This window comes from Triticum aestivum, chromosome 2D, assembly GCF_018294505.1.
Source record: "Triticum aestivum cultivar Chinese Spring chromosome 2D, IWGSC CS RefSeq v2.1, whole genome shotgun sequence".
Taxonomy (NCBI): domain Eukaryota; kingdom Viridiplantae; phylum Streptophyta; class Magnoliopsida; order Poales; family Poaceae; genus Triticum; species Triticum aestivum.
In genome coordinates, this window is record NC_057799.1 from 526,611,556 (window position 1) to 526,632,641 (window position 21,086).

The window sequence follows — 21,086 nt, forward strand, 5'->3', positions numbered from 1 at the left end:
ACTAGTAGACAGAGCAAAAGGAAGCAGTTGACCACTACCATCTCGGAGAAATGGACGTGCTGCTGCTCCTGCTACTATGCTTCTTCCTCACCATCGTGCTGACCACGAGGCAGCTCGCTCTCGCCGGCGCAGCCTCCAGCTCCAAGGTGGTGACTAGCCTCCCCGGCTTCCAGGGCCGCCTCCCCTTCCACCTCGAGACCGGGTACCCATTTTGTCACTCTGTTCTTTGCTCAACGTTTTCTACGCACCAAGGTTGTAGGAGGTGCCGATGTGCGGGAAGACAACTGTCTTCCTTGGTCCACTGCATTGGTTATAACCTGCTGCTGCTCAATTATAAGGTACGTGGAGGTGGGCGAGGACAACGGTACTGAGCTGTTCTACTACTTCGTGGAGTCCGAGGCAGGCGGCGAGAATGTCCCTTTCCTCCTCTGGCTCACCGGCGGCGACCATTGCTCCGTACTCAGCAGCCTCGCGTTCGAGATCGGTAAATTTTGTTTGCGTTCTCAAGCGATAACTCGCCCTTACTCTCTACTCCGTGATATCATACATGAGATGCATAAACATGACAACTGCAACTGCAGGTCCATTCAAGTTCGTCGTAGAGACTTACAATGGCACCATACCAAGCCTGGAAATCAATCCGAACTCATGGACGAAGGTCGGCCACGTTTTACCTTGCAGCTAGCCATATTACATGCATACTGAGGTCCAATCCTGACTCCTGTCTTGACGACGCCCATTTGCAGGTAGCACATATCCTCTTCGTTGATTCGCCGGCCGGGGCAGGATTTTCCTTTTCCAAACAACCCAAAGGCTACGACGTTGGGGAAGTATCTACATCACTGCAGCTACATGAGTTCCTCATCAAGGTGCTACCTAACTGCTTAGATTTTCATTTGTTGGGACGCATTGATTGGCTGCATCCTCCTTAGTGTTTGATCTACGTGACCTTGTCCAGTGGATCAGCGACCACCCCAAGTTTCTATCAAGTCCTCTCTACATCGGGGGAGACTCCTACGCTGGAAAAATCGTACCCTTCATCGCACAAAAGATTTCCGAAGGTACGGACACTTGCTGTATATTTCCACGTATCCAACATTGAGCATGTGTTTATAGTTAACTGTATTCGCTGATTTCACCACAAGGTAAACGTGGTGAGCCATCTCAAAATGAAGAAAAAAAGTATTAACTGAGTTCAACTCTATCTTCATGGTTTTTTACGGACGGCGTCATCTTTATGCTTTCATCCCTACAGGTAATGAAGTTGGAAGGAGACCCCTTCTTAATCTCAAGGTACCTACCGTAATCCTCACAAGTCTGCTCAAGAGAATATGAAATAATACATATGGCTAAAAACATGCATATCGTGAAAACACGCATCACAAATGTGTACGTGAAGGTGATACATCGTTATCGGTTTTGCTATTAATTATTTATTATTGTGCTTCTATAGTGAGTTTAGAATGACTCGCCACTCGTGTCACAAGATTTCATTCATTAGTGTGTTTATTTTATGGGGCGCCATTATAGCATAGGCCAATCTGGATATTGCAACTACCCGAGGCCCGATGTGTCAGGGTCATTAGCTTATATACTGGGTCCGTCCAAGTCACCAATACATACACATCCCAACAATCTATCCACTTATGGTTCCAACCCAAGCAGCTAACACATGTGCATCCGCACAAGTTGGTCAATATTTTTTTAGAGAAAAAGGCCGCGGCCTGGCTTTAAATTAATAAAGCCCACCAGTAGCACAAGTTAAGCCCAAGGGTAACAGACCCACAAAAGCCGAAGCAGAAGAAGAGTTTAACCGGCCACAACCGGCAACCAGGCACACAGACCAGCAAAGAACTAACAAGACAAAATGGCGCTAACGACGACAGCGGCGAGCACCAACTACTGTGGAGAGGCTTGATTTATATCCAGAAGACTAGCAGTCGAAGATCGAACGCGAGAAATGAGAAGATCCACAACCGCCGAGTCACCGTCCTTTGTCAGAGATTTCCACTTATGTAAAAAGATAGAGAATTTGAAGATGCAGTCAACCGCCCTGCTAGGGAACACAAGTTCAATAGTAAATTTATTCCTGGTTGTCCACAGGGTCTAGCACATGGCAGAAAAATGAACCAGAACAATCTCTTAGTCTGTCCCACGAGGGTTGACGCCTTGGCCCACAGCTCCCCAAAGCTATTCGGGGCCCAGGTCACACCCAACCACTTGCGACAGCAGCTCCAGAACAACCTAGCAAGAGGGCACCAGAAAAGGATATGATCAGTGTCTTCTTCCCGCGGAGGGAGCAAAATTCGGAACCATACCCATTCCTCTTTTTGATTTGAACTGCAGCAGGCAAGCGTCCCCGCATAGCATGCCACATGAAATTCTAATCTTGGGCGGCACCCTCGCACTCCAAATAGGAGAGAATCTAGACACAGGAGCACCCACATACAACAAACGACAACAGGACTTAACAGAAAAACGGCCAGAGGCCGAGTGTGGCCAAGAGACCACATCCCCTGACTCCGAAAGGGCCGGGAGGGAGGCAACGAGGCACTGCCAGTCCTCCAACTCTACAGGAGACAAGGCTCGGTGAAAACCAAGGTCCCAATCTCTGGCTGCAAGCTCTGCGATGGAGGCAGAAAGAGACGCAACAAAAGAAAAAAAGAAGAGCGAAGGCAGCCGCGAGAGGCCCCTCCGGTCCACCTGTCGAGCCAAAATATAATCGAAGAACCATTGCCCACTGAGAACTTGACCAAAGCCCTGAAATCATCACGCACATTAAGCAACTGACGCCAAAACTAAGAAACTGAAGAGCCCCCTGGGCCGAGACTATCAGCGGGTTCGAATGAGGAAAGTATTTGGCTTTAAGAATGGAACGCCAGAGGGCGGCCAGACCAGGGGAAAGGATGCGCCACCACCATTTAATCATGAGGCATTTGTTCATAATTGTAATACTGAGAATGCCCAAGCCCCCAAGCGATGTAGGTCAACCATACCGAGCCAGGAAACCACTCATGTGTTTGTCGCTTCCATTTGACCAACTTATACTTTTTCTTATTATCAGCGGTATTCCAGTAGAAACCACTCCTGTGTTTGTCAAAACCCGCGTGAATGCCTTCCGGCAGGTGATAAAACCCCATGAGATACATAGGCTGCAGCAAGGAGAGACAAGCATTGATTAGACAGACCCTCCTGGCCGAAGAATTGTAACGACCTCTCCAAGGCATAACACGATTACCCACCTTAGTGACAGACAAGGGACAGTCTTTAGCGATAAGTTTGTAAAGGGAGATAGGCATCCCAAGATATTTGTAGGGGAAAGATAGAAGACTGCAGTTGAGGAGGGAGGCCACCCGCCTCGCCTCCTCTAGGGGAGCACCAACAACTAAAACCTAACTTTTAAAAGTTAATCTTAAGACTAGAGAGTTCCTCGAAGCAAAGTAGAAGAAACTTAAGTTAGCAATACAGTGGTCAGAGTTCTCCACAGTATTAATTGTATCATCCGTGTACTAGAGATGAGACACAATAGAGGGAATGAGATGGGAAGCAACCGGAGTAATATGGCCATTCACGGCCGCATGATTAAGGATGCAAGAGAAAGCATCAACCACAAAGTTAAAGAGGAGGGGGCAGATGGGATCCCCCTGTCGAGGCAACGAACCTGTGAATGAGTAATAGGGGTACGAACAAGGGGTGGGGGAGCCTAGCTACACTACAGGTGTATCACTCAAATTTAGCGAGTTCAGACCCCTCTCGGGGAGGTAATAGCCCTACATCTCGTGCCCGGAAGCTTGTGTTGTCTCTTTGGGTGTAAGATTACAATGGATGCTCAACCCTTGTCATGGAGTAGAGGGGAGGCTTATATAGAGTGTGCCTCGGCCCATAAATGCCATGTTACAAGGGAGATGAATGAGCATAACTACAACAGTTATAGGTAACGGTCACCATAACTACACTTGATGACCAACATAAAGCCTCTCGACCGTTGCAGTTCCCTCGTCGCCTCTACGGCTCCTCTGTCCGAGTGGTGCGGTGAGGCCGACTGGAGGGAAGCCATCCGAGTGATGTTGGTGTATCTGAGTGGATATCTGGGGGTACGCATCTGAATGCGCATGTGGTCCTAGGACCTCCTAATTATGGTGTGGGGCCCTAGGTGGGCCCTAGATGTGAGGTCTATGACCCTATACGGAGTAGGTGACCCCATCACCCCCTGCCGGAGGCCCTTGCCATTCTTAAAGTAGGCGCTAACCTTCCCGTTAACAGACACGGCCGCCTGGCCCCCACCAACCAATTGCATAATATGGTGAACATACGCACCCTCAAAACCTTTTGCCAGAAGAACATCTAGAAGAAAAGACCAATTGACCGAGTCGTACGCTTTCTCAAATTCTAATTTACGAATAATAGCATTACAGTTCATGACTTTATGGTCATGCCCAATCCCATGCAGGCTAAGAAATCCATCTAGGATAAAGCACCCTTTAATAAAAGCATATTGTTGTTGGCCAATGAGCTTATGGGCAACATGAGATAAGTGTTTAGCAAAAATTTTGGAGGGAAATTTAGCAATGTTATTGATTAGGGCAATGGGTCTGAATTGACGGAATGAATCAGCCCCTTTAACCTTAGGCAGAAGATAGATGATCGCATAATTAAGCCTGGAGATGTCAACGGAGCCCAGACAAAACCCAGTGATAATAGCATACACCAAATGCTTCAAAACCTGCAAGAATTTTTTAAAGGCATAGAGAACCCATCAGGTCCAGGAGGGGCTGCTTAGCCGCCAGAAGATTAGAGAAGAAGGAAAGAATATGGTCCTAGATCATTACAGGATCGGCCACAACCTCTCTATTGACCAGGAGCCTAAATATGGAGCACCTCCTGCGGTGGCCATTGGCAATAGCAAAAAAATAAGCCGTAATGGATCGCATTTTAAAAGCCACGAGATGTGCCCATGGTGCTGCCAGTAAACCTCCTCCTGACGATGGAGGTCCAAGAGGGCATTTTCCAAGTTATCTGTGGGCCCAGTCGGCCTCATCCAAACCTCCCGAGTCATCGACCACATCCAATTACTTGATGCAAGATAACATGTTGTCCTTTCCTCTATGGTAGTCAGCCGCTCTATTTTGACCCCAACCTCTCAGAAATTGCTGAAGATTAGAAGACAAGAAGTGTCAGTCATCCAGAGGACCAAAAGATCCGTGGGGCAAGCCAAAAAAACTCTATAATCTTTCCCAAGACTAACGGGAAAAAACCCTCGACCAACAGGCACGAAGCATCAAACTTAAAAGGGCGAGGAATGACGGAAGAATTCAGACCAGAGTCCAGAAGAAGAGGCGTGTGATCGCTACCAATAAAGGACTTAGTGGCCAAGGAGGGGCGAGGGAAGAAAGCTTCCCATTCAGGAGAGGTTAGGACCCTGTCAAGCACCGATTGGACATGGTCTAGCTGATGGTTAGACCAGGTAAACATAGCCCTAGACCTCTACAGTTTCTGGAGAGCGAGAAACCCTCCACCCTGGACCAAGAGAAATTAGAATTATTTTTGTCCCACAAGAATCTCAGAAGATTAAAGTCCCCACCGATCAAAAAACAAAGACAGATCAACTCAACCTCAGAAGTTAGCTCCAAAAAGAAATCGTTAGACAAAGCATGATTAGCAGGACCATAAACCCTAATAAATTCCAAATGCTGATCCAAGACTCAGTGGTGCAAACCCATACTCGTAAAGAAAGAGCCTGAGTCAAAGGAAACGAAATCCAAAACATCCAGACGAGCACCAATTAAAATCCCACCCGACTGGCCAGAGGCAGGCAGCCACTTCTAGAAAAAACATCAACACCAGCCAAGGAGACCATGTCAGTGGAGAGAACGAGACTTTGGTGGTTTCCTGAAGACACACGAGATCGATATTGTAGCCCTAATATAGTCCTTTAACAGGTTTCGTTGCCCCTAGCTCCGAAACCCTACATATTCCAAACTAGGGCTTACATTTAAAGTTCAAGTTTTTAATACGGAGACTGAACCTCGAGGGCCCAGCAGATGTCACTAACCACTTGCGCGTAGGTTTACCAACAGGGACAGAAACCAATGTCAGATCCGATGGTAATCCCCCCTCAGTCACAACTGGGGAAGGAGCAACAGAGGCCGCATCAGCCACATGTTCTTTAGCCCTTGCCAAAGCGGCCTGGGCGAGCTCATTAGCACGAATCTTAGAAATCAAAGTAGAAGGTGACCCAAAGGAGCCATCCAGAATAAAACGGAACCTGTCGCTACTGCTATAAAGTACTCTTCAGAAAAATCAGTTAAAAGGACACGTTTGGGGGAGGCAAGACTCGTACGTGTCACAACCTGATCGTTCTCCTCCACCCTCCGAGCCACACGATCAAGTATAGACGCCCCTGCATTCCTGGCACGGCGGCTCTTGTGAGTAGTGGAGGTGGGGTGTGAACAGGCAGGGAACAGCCAGATGTGGGGGGGGGGGGCAGAGTATCCTTGGGTGAAGCCACCTTGCCTAGGTCACGGTCAAGCTTGCGGTAGAGGCCAGTCGTGGAGTGCTTGGAGGCCCCAGAGCTCCGATTGCAGACAGAGAACTTCTTGACAGGAAACTTGGAGCATGAGCGAATAGGAGTGGCCGAAGGAGCTGCCGGCGCAGGAGGGACCATGCCATCATCCACCCCCAAGAGTGACAACGACGCTTGCCTAGCTGGGTGATTGGAGCAGACCGCCGAGAAGGGGCTAAGGAAACCCGTTCACCCTACGGTAGAGCTCAGGCCATCCCCCACACCTGCAGCAGCAAAGGCAGGTTCCTCAGCAGCAGCGAACCCTCAAGAAGGCGCACGAAGATACGAAAGGCGTCATCACCCGGAAAGACTTGAATGTGGCCACGGACGCGAGAGGGGTCAATGCACTTGATAAGCATATGAACCGGGCCAGGCCGCGCAAGGGAGGAGGTATCCATAGCCACAACAAGAACAATCAGATCCACGAAGGGCAGAAGAGGAGCAGAAGAGCACATCAGAGGAGGGACGTCATAAAGAAGGACCAATGTTTCATACAGAACCGCAGATTTTGGCACCATCTTCCGCCTCCTTGACAGAGATAACCAGCTGGTCGAGAGGGAGAGTGAAGCTTGTGCACGAAACGATCATACGGAGGCTTTCTTTTGATGGAAAATGACACTGAAGGAAGTGGCAAACAACTGTTGGATTTGCCAATACCAGTCCTCCAAACCCCACGCCTTCAACTCATCAGCCAATATCTGAGTGGACGCCCCTTTGGATAAGATGGAAATGATAGAGGCATTCTAGATAGCAGGCACGGGGGTCACCTGATCGAGATTACCGACCAAGGTGAAGAACTCGCTACCAGGTAAGCCCAACCCAAGGTGCTTGAGTGCCCAAGAAGGGGAGTGGTTCATGAAATCGGCAGTGAGGTGGCCATCTTGGTGGAAGATAAGGAAAAGGGCGGAAATTTATAGTGAGATTGGAAATGACCCAAACGGTGGCACGCAAAGCAAGAGAAGGAGCCAGATGAGGAGGACGGACCAGGGGCCGCCAGAGATGGCAATGAAGAAGGACCGCTAGGAGCAGGAGGGGGGAGAATACCATCACCATGGCCAGTAGGCCTATATTTGCGGTTCTTGTTGGGGAAGTCATTGTTCTTGGAGCGCAAATTAGGGCGAGGGCCGCCCGTACCGAAGCCCGCATCCGAACCCACACCAGAGAGAGGCGCTAGAGGGCGTGACAGGACGGATCCCCTAGCTCCCGAGCCCATAGCCATAGCCTCCCACGGGTCCAGAGCCATGCCGGTGTCTTCCGGGCCGGACAACGCCCCCCAGCCATCCATGGGTCGGGCTGCCTACCGCGCTGCCTGCTCCTCCTAGAGCTTGGCCCGCAGCGCCACCTCGCAGGTCAAGGAATCCGCATCGCCCACCCCCTAGGCCTCCAGCGACCGCTTGTTGTTGGAGTTGTGCTCACTGAAGGAGCCCCGCGTTGGTCCATGGCGGCTGATCGCTCTCTGACTATAGCGCCAGAAAAGCTCCTGTCTGCTAGGATTACGTCGGTATTTCCCCAAAGAGGAAGGAATGATGCAGCACAGTGATGGTAGGTATTTCCCTCAGTGAAGAAACCAAGGTTATCGAACCAGTAGGAGAACCAAGCAACACAACGCAAACAACACCTGCACACAAATAACAACACCTCGCAACCCGACTTGTTAAAAGGGTTGTCGATCCCTTTCGGGTAACGATGCCAGAAAATTGGTAAAATAGTGAAATAATAGATCGCAAATAAATAAAGTGCAGCAAAGTATTTTCGTATTTTTGGTTTAATAGATCTGAATAAAAATGCAAAGGAAAAATAGATCGCAAGGCAAATATATGAGAAAGAAGATCCGGGGGCCGTAGGTTTCACTAGTGGCTTCTCTCGAGAAAAATAGCAAACGGTGGGTAAACAAATTACTGTTGGGCAATTGATAGAACTTAAAATAATTATGACGATATCCAGGCAATGATCATTACATAGGCATCACGTCCAAGATTAGTAGACCGACTCTTGCCTGCATCTACTACTATTACTCCACACATCGACCGCTATCCAGCATGCATCTAGTGTATTAAGTTCATTGAAAAACGGAGTAATGCAATAAGAACGATCACATGATGTAGACAAGATCCGTTTATTTATTGTGTTAGATATAGATCTCGTCTTTTTATCCTTAGTAGCAACGATACATACGTGTCGGTTCCCTTTCTGTCACTAGGATCAAGCACCGTAAGATCGAACCCACTACCCGGCACCTCTTCCCATTGCAAGATAAATAGATCAAGTTGGCCAAAAAAACCAAATATCGGAGAAGAAATACAAGGCTGTAAGAGATCATGCATATAAGAGATCAAAGAAACTCAAATAACTTTCATGGATATAAAAAGATATAATGGATCATAAACTCGAAGTTCATCAGATCCCAACAAACACAGCACAAAAGAGTTACATCATCTGGATATCCAAGAGACCATTGTATTGAGAATTCAGCGAGAGAGAGGAAGCCATCTAGCTACTAACTACGGACCCGAAGGTCTACAAAGAACTACTCACACATCATCGGAGAGGCACCAATGGAGATGGTGAACCCCATCCGAGATGGTGTCTAGATTGAATCTGGTGGTTCGGACTCTGCGGTGGCTAGATGAATATTTCGTCGAATCCCCTAGGGTTCTGGGATTTTTGGGGTATTTATAGAGAAAAGAGGCAGTCCGGGGGGCACCCGAGGTGGGCACAACCCACCAGGGCGCGCCTGGGCCTCCTGGCGCGCCCTGGTGGGTTGTCCCCTCATCGGGACTCCCCCAGGTGCAGCCAGGGCCCAACTTCTTCCTTTTGGTCCATAAAAAATCATCGGGAAGTTTCGTTGCATTTGGACTCCGTCTGATATTGATTTCATGCGATGTAAAAAACATGGAAAAAACAGCAAGTGTCACTTGGCACTATGTCAATAGGTTAGTACCAAAAAATGATATAAAATGAATATAAAATGATTATAAAACATCCAAGATTGATAATAAAACAGCATGGAATAATAAAAAATTATAGATATGTTGCAGACGTATCAGCATCCCCAAGCTTAACTCCTACTCGTCCTCGAGTAGGTAAGTGATAAAAACAGAATTTTTGATGTGGAGTGTTGTTTATCAAGTCATATCATATTCTTTTCTCTATAGCATGGACATTTGGACTTTTATGTGATTCAAATCAATAGTCTAGTTTTGACATAATAATTTAGATACTCAAGCATATCAACAAGCAACCATGTCTTTCAAAATATCAACGCTAAAATAAGTTATCCCTAGCCCATCATGCTCAAACATTGATCCATTCATGAAACACACTCGAATATTAACTACACCCAATACTTAAGTACGATCATATTGCCTCGTAGTTGGTGCTTTTGTAAGAGAAGATGGAGACTCAAATTCAAAAATAAAAATAGCATAAAGTAAAAGAAAGGCCCTTCACAGAGGGAAGTAGGGATTTGTAGAGGTGCCAGAGCTCAAACCGAAAAAATTAGAGATAAAAACATTTTGGGAGGTGTATCCATCCCACCAACGAAAACGACTCAGAGTTACAAACAATTTCCATGCTAGATATGCCATAGGCGATTCCCAAACAGAAAATAAAGTTTATTCCTTTTTCCACCATTCTTTCACTTTCCATGGCTAGCCGTATCCACGGTTGCTCTCCATACCAACACTTTCCAAGGAATTTATTATTTGACAACATAAAGTAAATTCATTTTTGCATTTCGGGACTGGGCATCCCTAAAACCTTTGCCTTACTCTCGTGCAATGACAAGTGAATAAACACTCATCGTGAGAATAACACATCCAGCATGGAAAATATTAGCCACCCATTACCGTTCCGCGAGCAGCGAAACAAATACACAAAAGAGATGTTTATTTTGAAAAAAAGAGATGGCACATGCAAATTTGCTTAGAACGACAAAAGAATACCGCATATAGGTAGATATAGTGGACTCATGTGGCAAAACTGGTTTAAAGGATTTTGGATGCACAAGTAGAGATCATACTTGGTGCAAAATGAAGGCTAGCAAAAATATTGGGAAGCGACCAACCAAGAAACGAATAATCGCATAAGCAAGAATTAAGCATAATTAACACCGAATAATGCACCAAATGTCGGGTGGTAGGTGCGACATATGCCAACGGGTGGCTTATCATTGTGGGAGCCAGTAAGACGTCACCGATGCCTGGAAACGGGATGAGGCGAAGACATGCACGCCGGTGAATCTTACCCAGGTTCGAGGCTCTCCGTGGAGATAACACCCCTAGTCCTGCTCTGTGGGGTCTCCGCATGATCACTAGATCAATACAAGTGGCTACAAGTGCTCCTCGAGCTGTCTGGCTAGAGGAAGAAGAAGGGCAAGGCTAGCTCTCCCTTTCTCTCTAGGTGGTGTGTCTAACTCTATGAGATCAACCCTTTGCATGGGTGTCCTGGGGGGTTTATATAGGCCTACCCCCTAGGGGTACAATGGTAATCCGGCTGGGCATGGGTCCCAGCCATCAGCGTCTATGTTGGCCGGCTTCTCCGCCGGTCAGTGGGGCCCGCCGACTGGTGGGTCCCGCCGGCTATCGGCTTCCTGGCCGGCAGGCCGGCCCCACCACTTGGGGGCTTTGTCGGCGGCTGGTTACTGTTGCCTCGCCTCTGATGACGAGGGCTTTGTCGAGGTAAGCGTGGCTACAGTGTCGCCGCCTTGTGAGCTCTCACTGTAGCTTTACCTCGTCTTGTCTTCTTAATGAGGCACATGTTTCGAGGGAGGGAGGTGGCCGGCTACTGGGAGCCGGCTACACCCCTGGCCGACTAGAGGAGGCCAGGCCGCCTTCGGACGTCTCTCTGGCAAAAGGGGCCCGCCGCCTGCGGGCCGTACTCGCACCTGTCGTGAGTGACATCGAGGCCAACATGGCTACAGTGCCGCGCCGGACGGGGGATGGCTGGCCCGTACGGCGCCCTGTAGCCACGCCTGCTCCGGGAATCGGGGGTAGTGGGCTGTACTGTGGCCACACCCCATCGTACCGCCGCTATGAGGGTTCAGTCTTGGTGGGTGCAATCTTGGCCGGCTTCCGGGAGCCGGCTTTCTTCGTGGCCGTCTTCTGGGAGTCGGTCTTCTTGGGGCCGGGTTCCCGGAGTCGGCCATCTCGTATCTTTCTTGGAGCAGGTTTCTGGGGCTAGGTCACCTTCTGGGAGTCGCCCCTGGGGGTAGCCGGCCGGGGGAAGGTGGCCCTATGCTTTGTATGCTTGAAGGCCCGAATGGCCTGATAATTTTCAAAGAGCCAGGGGGAGTCGGTTTGGCTATTCGTGGTCAGTTACTCCGACAGTAGTCCCCAAAGCTGGTTGGGCTTCGAGGCTGAGTGGAGGTCAAGAAGCTCGGTCAGCTTCTTGTCTTGACGAGCCAGCAGCTGGGAGCCGGCTTCGGTTGGGCGCGCCATCTTGGCGAAATTTTTTTGAAGTCGGAAGGCGGGAGTCCGTCGGCGCGTGCGCCGGGCTGCGGGCCGGCCGCTCGCCGCCTGCGAACCATGTGGCGTCCCCTGGCTAAAGCGAGCCTGCCAACCCACGCGCGCGACAAGACGTCGCCGCAGGTCAAGGGCCCACCACTCCTACGCCTAGGCCCAGGCGCGGATTCTTTGCGGCCCAAAGCCGTCCGCATGTCTTCCGGCGACGATTTCCGCACGCCGTTAGAGCCCGGTAATCGCGGGACGTGGGGGAGTGGGCGCAGTTAATCCCACGTTCCTCCCCACGTCTCGCCTCCTCGGCTTCGCCGCACGAGGCTATAAGTAGGGGGAGGAGGGGGAGCGGCAGACGCTCGCACGCTCCTCTCGTCTCCGCCATCTTCTTCCTCCTGCTTCCCCTCGCAGTAGCGCCTTGCCGTCGTGCCATCCCACCATTCTTCACTCCACCCCGCAGCTCTGCCGCTGCAGGGCCGTGCTCTCTCCGCCGCCGCACCCTTCCTCGCTAGCTTCTCGCCACCATGCAGTACGGCGGGGACTGGGACGGCTCCAACGTCCACATGGACCACATCGAATTCCTTCGCAAGACGCGGCGGCTGCCCGGCGCGGACCATGTGCGGGTCCGCCTCGCGCCTGCGAGGAAGATCACGCCGGAGCCGGAGGAAGGCGAGCGAGTAGTCTTCCGCTCGCATTTCCTGCGCGGCATCGGCTTGCCGGCGAGCGCCTTCTTCCGCTCCTTCCTCGACTTTTATCAACTCCAGCCGCACCACCTCTCTCCGAACACGGTGGTGCTGCTGTCCGCCTTCGTCACCTTGTGCGAAGGCTTCCTTGGCGTTCTCCCCACCATCGAGCTCTGGGGGGAGTTCTTCCAATCTAAGCTGGGCACCCGCATGCAGGGCGTGCCGGCCCAGAGCGGCACCTTCATCGCGATGCGGAGGCCGGCGGCCGACAACCCCTTCCCCGTCATCACGTTAATCCAGTCGGCGAAGCGCTGGTAGAAGTCCTATTTCTACGTGAAGAACGTCGCCCCGCAGGGCGACAACGTCAACTTGCCGGCTTACGTAGCCGGCCCTCCTGCTGGGAGGCGGCCCCACTGGTCCTATAGGGCCGCGTCGCTGACGCCGGCTGGAGCCGCGGCCGTTGCCTGACTACGGGTGATGATCCAGTCGGAGGGCCTGACTGGGCCTGACTTGCTGGCCGCCTTCCGCTTCAGAGCCGCCCTTACCTGATCTGTCAGATGAGCGGCCAGCTCGATCCGAGCCGGATGTGCACCAAGGACATGCCGCATGATGAGGTGGCCCACATGGTGAATTACCTTGCGAACTGCAAGCTCTCCACAGAGTGGCGGTTTGGCAAGGAGCCATATTCCCGGGCGCATCCTCTGCCCATGGTATGTTGTCTCTTTCCTTTCCTTTCCTTAGTTTTGTTGCCGAATTCCTTCTGGCCGCCTCTGACCAGTCGGGGTGCCCTAGCAGAGCTCTCTCCTTCGACCTGCGGCCGGGTCGGAGACAGAGCACCGATTCCTCCCCGACCGGACGGAACATGACCTGGAGAACTACGACTTGGGGGCGGCGGGCATGGAGGACAACACCGAGACGGGTGGCGGCGAAGCCGGCGGCAAGGCGGGCGGCTCCGGTCTTGGGGCCAGCTTCGACGACTGGCTGGATGACGACGAGGCGGAAGTCATCCCACGCCTCCAGCCGGCGTCTGGCCACGGCGCGGGTTCCTCCGCCGCGCCGCCTGCTCGGGGCGGCGGGCAGAAGCGTCGTGCCGTGTCGGGCTTGTTCGACAGTCGGCCGAAGAAACCCAAGGGCGGGGCGGCGGCGACCAGGCGGGATGAGGCGGCCGCGAAGGCGGCCCGCTTCCGCAAGGTGGTGAAGCAGCCGCAGACGGTGTCGGTGTAAGTGTATACTCCTTTGTGCATTCTTTCTTCTTTTCTTTGGTAGTTTCCGAGTCCTTATCCTTTCTCAAAAAATCAGGGCTCCGCTGTCGCTCGAGTGGGTTGCTGCCGCCTCCGTCGTCGGATCGCCGGGAGGATCCGGGAGCACCCACCGCGTGGACCCCCACGCCGAGCTTCAGGCGCCGATGGAGCAAAACGCGCGGGAGGAGCGGGAGGTGGAGGAGTTGAGGGCGGCTGCCGCCAAGGCGGCCCAGGAGGAGGAGGCAGCGAAGGCGCGCGCCGACGCAGCGGCCAAGGCCCAAGCGGAGGCTGCGGCCGCGGCGATGGCGGAGGGGGCCTTGCTCGTCACCCCTCTGCACGTCGCGGCGCATGAGGCCCCAGAGCCCCCACCAAAGGAAGCCGGCGGCGACCAGCCGGGATTAGAGAGGGAGGACGACGTCGTCGTCCTGGAGAGGGAGGCGGCACCGACCCCGCCGACTGGAGCGACTCAAGGCGGCCAGCCTAACTTGCCACCTGCGCAATCGGCCGGGGGCGAGCCGGCCGCGAGGACGGATCTGGTGGTCCAGTCGCCATCGTGCCAGCGCGCGGGGAAGGCTGCATCGGAGCCGCAGAAGGCCGCGGGCTCCAGCTCGTCGGCCCAGGACATGGAGGCAGCCAGCGCCAGCTCGGGGTGGACGCCGGGTGGAGGGACGGCTGTGGTGAACGTGGCAGCGCAGGGCGTCCGGAACCGGCTTCAAGCCCAGGCTGCGGCGCTGAGGAAATATAATGACGAGTTCCTTGTGACGCGGGCGGCCATTCGGGTTAGTCTTCTTATTTTTGCTTTTTTGATCTTGGTTTCTTCCGTGGGGGCGCGTCGGCGTACCCACTGGGTGTAGTCCCCGAGTTCTGAGTCGGCTGCTGAGCAGGCGGCTTGGAACTTCTTAGCGGGCTTTGTTTTGCTATCTTTTTCTCATTCGCTCCTCTGCCTGACTTGCAGGACTACCACAACCTCCGCGCGGCTGCCTTCAACTCCCAGGCTCGGGAGCTGACCCAGAAGACTGCTGACCTATCTGAGAGCCGGGGTAAGTGCTTCGTCTTTTATCTCACGTGGGGGCGCATCAGCGCACCCACTGGGTGTAGTCCCCGAGATTCGGGCCGACTGCTGAGCAGTCGGGTCGGATCTTCCTTGACGACTTCTTCCTTATTGCTTCTTTCTTTTCTGCCATCCCTGCAGCGGCCAACGCCAGTCTGAGGGAACAGCTGGGCGGGGCTCAGGCCGCCCTCCGCGCTAAGGAGGCCGAGTTTGCCGCCTTGGCACAGGAGCGTGACCGCCTGGCCAAGAGGTTGGCCGACCAGGAGAAGAGCCACAAGGCGGCCCTGAAGGCGGTGCAGGACAGCGAGGCCGCCCTCCAAGCCGAGTATGAGACAGAGGCGGCCAGCTGGGCCGAAGCGAAGCAGACGCTGATCAACGGCTATGGCCAGATCGAAGACTTGGTTGACGGTAGGCCGCCTTCCTCTTCGTCCTTGTTTGCCGCTTGCCGTTTTAGCTCATTTTCTGACTTGGTGTTTTTCTCTTCTTTCTCTTTCTTCCTTGCGCAGAGTACTTCCCTGGCTACTCTACCACCGCCAACCAGGTCGTCGAGGCCCACCGCGAGGCACAAAGGCAGGCTGGCGCCGAGATCGCACCAAACGCTCGCCGATCGCTGGAGGAGAGCTCTTGGCGATTCAGGCCCGCCTCCAGCCGGCTCATCGCATGCTCCGCCGGCTTCAGCATGTTGGGGCACAGGTGTTGGCCGCCCTCTGGCCTAGAGAGGTGATTCCCCGCACCCCCAGTCGGACCGCCGACTGGCTGGAGGTGGCGGTCGGCCGCTTCGAGGCCTGGAAGGCTTCGGCGGCTCGATCCGGCGCCAGGCGGGCGCTGGAGTTCGCCAAGGCCTAGTATCCCGAGCTGAGTCTGGACCAGCTGGCCAGCTGGCGGCAGGAGGCCGACACGGAGCTGGAGCCGGCACGGCCAGCTATCATCCAGCGGGCTTCGGTGATCGCCGACTACATCGACACCGACGTCTTCGCTCCTAAGGTGGACGACAGCGGCGTTGCCCAGCCGGAGGAGTGGTTCGGGCTGAACCCGGCAGACGGCGAGGACTCGGCCGAGGAGATCGACTCCAGCGACAAGGGCGAGGAGGAGGAGGAGGGTGAAGACGTCGCGCCAGATGGTGGAGCGGCCGGTCAGCCTCAGCTTGATCGTGCCTCCAGCAACAAGGCACGCGTGGGTGCGCCGTCTGCGGTCGGCGATGATCAAGCCGAGACCCGCCAGCCGGCCACTCCTCCAGCCGGTGGTGCCGTCTCCGCCGACCAACCCGGCTCCCACACTGCGCCCTTAGTCTAGTCTGCTGCCTCTATTTTCCTGTTTCACCATTCTTGGAACAGTATTTTGTTAAGTTTGCACAATTCCACCCACTTGGGGTGTATTCGAACAATATTGACTGCCGGCCTGTTGGGGGCCTTATGTGTAAATATAATTATGCATGCGTTTGGCTTTCCCTTGTTCTTTGCTTTTCATCCTTCTGCTGTTTCCTTTGCCGCCCTCCCTTGGTTGCCGCCTCCCCAGTCGGACAGTTGCTCTGCAATCTGTGGCTGGAGAAGTGCTTAGCTAGTTGGGAGGGCAAGTACTCTAGCTTTGTTGGATTATAGCGAAGTGATTGGGAGGCTGGCCGGCCGGCTGTTTTGACAGCCGGCAAGCGTGGTTGGAGGCCGTCTTTGTGTTATATAAGTTCGTTAGTCCTTAGCCGTTTTTCGTGTGGGCATCCTTTCTGCCTTTCGCTCTTGTCAGTCGGACAGTCGGTTCTTCGAGCTGCAACTTTCAACAAGAGAGGGCTCGGGTGCCGGCACACTACTTGTCTGACTTCAGGTAGAACTTTTAATATAACTTAAGGCGGCCAGTCCCCGGGCCGACTAGTCGAACCCGGTGCCAGACAGAAAATCAAATGTAATAATACATTCATGAGTATGACACTCGTCATTCATAGATAAAGGAGGGCAGTCCCCGAGTGCTCCTCGGGGGGCCCGTTGTTTTGTACTTAATACAAAAAGGTAGCATGATACATACTGCTTTCAACTGTAAAATCTTCTCAGGAGGTTCGCGTTCCATGGTCGTTCCGACTCCTTGCCGGAATCATCCCTCTTGCGTGCTCTTGGTTTTTGTGCGTCTATCAGGTAGTAGGAGTCGTTGCCTAGCACCTTGCTGACGATGAAAGGGCCTTCCCAAGGGGCCGAGAGCTTGTACTGGCCGGCTGTTTGCTGTATCAGCCGGAGCACAAGGTCGCCCTCTTGGAAAGATCTTGGCTTGACCTTCCGGTTGTGGTAACGGCGCAAACCCTGCTGGTAGATGGCGGACCGGCTGAGTGCTAACAGCCGGCCTTCTTCCAGCAGGTCGACGCCGTCTTCTCGCGCTTCCTTGGCCTCCGCCTCCGTGTACATGGTGACCCGAGGCAAGTCGAACTCGATGTCAGTTGGGATGACAGCCTCGGCACCATATACAAGGAAGAATGGAGTGAAGCCGGTTGACTTGTTTGGGGTAGTACGCAGACTCCAGAGGACAGCCGGTAGCTCATCGAGCCAACAGCCGGCCGATCGCTCCAGTGGTACGACTAGTCGAGGCTTGATGCCGGAGAGGATGAGTCCGTTTGCTCGCTCGACCTGGCCGTTTGACTGCAGGTGGGCAACAGACGCTAAGTCCAGTCGGATGCCCTGTGTCGCGCAGAAACGTGCCAGTACTCCCTTGGCAAAATTTGTGCCGTTGTCGGTGATGATGCTGTGTGGCACACCATACCGAGTAGTGATGTCTGCGATGAATGTCTCGGCAGTCGGCCCGTTCAGCTTCTTGATCGGCTTCGCTTCAATCCACTTGGTAAATTTGTCCACGGCGACAAGCAGATGTGTCATGCCGCCGCGGGCTGTCTTGAATGGGCCGACCATGTCCAGCCCCCAGACGGCAAAGGGCCAGGTGAGGGGGATGGTCTTGAGTGCAGAAGCCGACAGGTATTGCTTGGAACTGAAGACTTGGCATCCTTTGCAGCTTTTGAGTATCTCTTTGGCATCTTCCAAAGCAGTCGGCCAAAAGAAACCATGGCGGAAAGCTTTGGCCACAAGTGATCTTGAGGCTGCGTGGTGGCCGCATTCGCCTTGGTGGATATCCTTGAGGATTGCCACACCTTTCTCTGGCTCGACGCAGCGCTGGAAGACTCCAGTGACGCTGCGCTTGACAAGCTCTCTGTTTATTATTGCATATGCTCCGGCTCGGCGTTGCACTAGCCTTGCCGAGTTCTCATCAGTCGGCAGCTCTCTGTTGACTAGGAAGTTGAGATGGGCTGGGCCCATGATGGAGCTGTGACTTCTTCTACTGTCAGTACGGCCACTGTGACTCGGGTGGGTGGGTTGGGTGGTGGAGAGTTGGAGTCGGCCACCGCTTCTTGTGTCGCTGCAGTCCCCGGGCCGACAGCTGCAGTCCCCGGGCCGGGTTCTGAAGTCTCCGAGCTAGGTGCGACTACAGCAGTCCCCGGGCCGGTTGTCGAAGTCTCCGAGCCGCCTGCTGGTTTCCTCCAATCGGATCCGTGTAACGCCCATGATGCGGCTATATCTCCCACGTGTCGAGGCACGACTTAGAGGCATAACCGCATTGTCGTTTTTGTCGCAAGAAGGGTCATCTTCACACAATCCCATGTAATGAACAAGAATGGGATAAAGAGTTGGCTTACAATCGCCACTTCACACAATACATAAATATAATTCATACATCATCCAAAATCCACACATAGACCGACTACGGTCAAGATCCAAATGAAAATAAGATAACCCCAAATGCTAGATCACCGATCATCCCAACTGGGCTCCACTACTGATCATCAGGAAAAGACACATAGTAACGACCACGTTCCTCATCGAACTCCCACTTGAGGTCGATCCCATCATCTGCAATGGCATCGTCGGCACCTGCAACTGTTTTGGTAGAATCTGTGAGTCACGAGGACTCAGCAATCTCACACCCGCGAGATCAAGACTGTTTAAGCTTATAGGAAAGGATGGTGTAATGAGGTGGAGCCGTAGCAGGCAATAAGCATATATGGTGGCTAACATACGCAAATGAGAGCGAGAAGAGAAGCAACGGAACGGTCGTCAACTAGCAATGATCAAGAGGTGATCCTGAACTCCTACTTACGTCATTCATAACTCAAACCGTGTTCACTTCCCGGACTCCGCCGAGAAGAGACCATCACGGCTACACACACGGTTGATGTATTTTATTTAACTCAAGTGACAAGTTCTCTACAACCGGACATTAACAAATTCCCATCTGCCTCATAACCGCGGGCACGACTTTCGAAAGATAATACCCTGCAGGGGTGTCCCAACTTAGCCCATCATAAGCTCTCACGGTCAACGAAGGATAAACCTTCTCCCGGAAAGACCCGATCAGTCTCGGAATCCCGGTTTACAAGACATTTCGACAATGGTAAAACAAGACCAGCAAAGCCGCCCGAATGTGCCGACAAATCCCGATAGGAGCTGCACATATCTCGTTCTCAGGGCACACCGGATGAGCAGTCCATACAACTAAAACCAATCCTCGAGTTTCCCCAAGGTGGCGCTGCAAAGGGCTCAAGTTTGGACCAGCACTCAGAGGAACACTGGCCCGGGGGTTTAAATAAAGATGACCCTCGGGCTCGCGAAAACCCGGGGGAAAAGGCTTAGGTGGCAAATGGTAAAACCAAGGTTGGGCCTTGCTGGAGGAGTTTTATTCAAGGCGAACTATCAAGGGGGTCCCATATATCACCCAACCGCATAAGGAACGCAAACTCAAGGAACATAATACTGGTATGACGGAAACTAGGGCGGCAAGAGTGGAACAAAACACCAGGCATAAGGCCGAGCCTTCCACCCTTTACCAAATATATATAGATGCATTAATTAAATAAGAGATATTGTGATATCCCAACATAATATCCATGTTCCAACATGGAACCAACTTCAACTTCACCTGCAACTAGCAACGCTATAAGAAGGGCTGAGCAAAAGCGGTAACTTAGCCAAACAACGGTTTGCTAGGAAAGGATGGTTAGAGGCTGACATGGCAATATGGGAGGCATGATATAGCAAGTGGTAGGTAGCGCAGCATGGCAATATGAAAGAAATATGCCCTAGAGGCAATAATAAAGTATTATATATTTCCTTATATCATGATAAATGTTTATTATTCATGCTAGAATTGTATTAACCGGAAACATAATACATGTGTGAATACATAGACAAACAGAGTGTCACTAGTATGCCTCTACTTGACTAGCTCGTTAATCAAAGATGGTTATGTTTCCTAGCCATAGACATGAGTTGTCATTTGGTTAACAGGATCACCTCATTAGGAGAATGACGTGATTGACTTGACCCATTCCGTTAGCTTAGCACCCGATCGTTTAGTATGTTGCTATTGCTTTCTTCATGACTTATACATGTTCCTATGACTATGAGATTATGCAACTCCCGTTTACCGGAGGAACACTTTGTGTGCTACCAAATGTCACAACGTAACTGGGTGATTATAAAGGTGCTCTACAGGTGTCTCCAAAGGTACTTGTTGGGTTGGCATATTTCGCTATTAGGATTTGTCACTCCGATTGTCGGAGAGGTATCTCTGGGCCCACTCGGTAATGCACATCACTATAAGCCTTGCAAGCATTGTGACTAATGAGTTAGTTGCGGGATGATGTATTACGGAACGAGTAAAGAGACTTGCCGGTAATGAGATTGAACTAGGTATCGAGATACCGACGATCGAATCTCGGGCAAGTAACATACCGATGACAAAGGGAACAACGTATGTTGTTATGCGGTCTGACCGATAAAGATCTTCGTAGAATATGTGGGAGCCAATATGGGCATCCAGGTTTCGCTATTGGTTATTGACCGGAGAGAGGTCTCGGTCATGTCTACATAGTTCTCGAACCCGTAGGGTCCGCACGCTTAACGTTACGATGACAGTTTTATTGAGTTTTGATGTACCGAAGGAGTTCGGAGTCCCGGATGAGATCGGGGACATGACGAGGAGTCTCGAAATGGCCTAGACGTAAAGATCGATATATTGGACGACTATATTCAGACTTCGGAAAGGTTCCGAGTGATTCGGGTATTTTTCGGA

At 52.3% G+C, this 21,086-nt stretch overlaps 1 pseudogene; it reads left to right on the plus strand.

Moving 5' to 3' along the window:
- LOC123054235 (serine carboxypeptidase-like 19) overlaps positions 1-21,086 on the plus strand; it is a 50,846-nt pseudogene continuing 29,760 nt past the window's right edge.